This window comes from Papio anubis, chromosome 1 (genome assembly GCF_008728515.1).
Source record: "Papio anubis isolate 15944 chromosome 1, Panubis1.0, whole genome shotgun sequence".
Lineage (NCBI taxonomy): Eukaryota > Metazoa > Chordata > Mammalia > Primates > Cercopithecidae > Papio > Papio anubis.
Window position 1 is genome coordinate 61,721,006 of NC_044976.1, and position 1,210 is coordinate 61,722,215.

The following is a 1,210-nucleotide window of genomic DNA, read 5'->3' on the forward strand; positions in this document are numbered from 1 at the left end:
CTGATATCATATACCAAATAGTTGCACATTTCATATTTAAAAATGAAGTCATTGAGACCACTGTCCCTTCCATCTGTTTGAGCTAGGTATCATTTTTGTGTTCTCACAACTTAACAAATGTGAAACAATTTACTCTGTAGTGTTGCTTGGTAAATCACTTTTTCACTTTCAGGATATTTTTCAGTCTTGTGGATGAGAGGTCTTGACAATAGTCATTAAAGATATGATAGCATTTTCACAAGAACAAGGACATGTGCCTTATGTCTCTTTGCTGAGCTCCAGTCTGGGTGGACTAGTTTTAACATTTCTCTAGATCTACACTAATATTTCACTAGGATAAGTCACTATCTGCCTAGGTCGGATCTGATTAAGTCAGTACCTACTTCTGCTAATAAAGACCACCTTAGTTACACTATCTAGTTAATGGGAGGATGTGATGTTGTATAGTTCCAGGAGGATGGGATAGAAGTCAGCCGGTTTGGGTTTGCTGGATGGTGACTTTGGTTAAGTCACTTGAAACTCAAAACTGCAGATTATTATTATCTAGTGGAGACATATTACATATCTGTTTACTTTACTCCCATTAAACCAAACATCATTTTATTTTTTTTTTTATTTATTTTTTTATTTTTTTTGAGACGGAGTCTCGCGCTGTGTCACCCAGGCTGGAGTGCAGTGGCGCGATCTCGGCTCACTGCAAGCTCCGCCTCCCAGGTTCACGCCATTCTCCTGCCTCAGCCTCCGAGTAGCTGGGACTACAGGCGCCCGCCACCACGCCCGGCTAGTTTTTTGTATTTTTAGTAGAGACGGGGTTTCACCATGTTAGCCAGGATGGTCTCGATCTCCTGACCTCATGATCCACCCGCCTCGGCCTCCCAAAGTGCTGGGATTACAGGCTTGAGCCACCGCGCCCGGCCCAAACATCATTTTAAAAGCAGTGTTACAGTTCTTTTAGAATTAGTCTAGCAGGTTTTCCAGTTCTCACCAGAAAACTAAACAAACAAAAATTTAAAAATAGAGAGAGAGAATGAAAATCCACTTAAATGTGAAGCTACCCTGAATTCCACTTAATAGGCACGAGATGCAGGGAAGTGAAGCAAGGGTGGCACAAATTGCTGTTTCCATAGTTAGTGTCAGTTCTCTTATCCTTTTCTTTTTTCTTTTCTTTTTCTTTCCTTTTTTTTTTCTTTTTCTTTCTTTCTTTTTTTTT

The 1,210-nt window shown here is 40.2% G+C and overlaps 1 non-coding gene across 1 annotated transcript; it reads left to right on the forward strand.

The window, feature by feature from the left end:
• The first annotated feature begins 935 nt into the window (after positions 1-935).
• On the forward strand, positions 936-997 carry LOC116272113. Its single transcript, XR_004180825.1, has one exon. It is a non-coding gene; the product is annotated as a U7 small nuclear RNA (small nuclear RNA).
• The last annotated feature ends 213 nt before the right edge of the window (positions 998-1,210 follow it).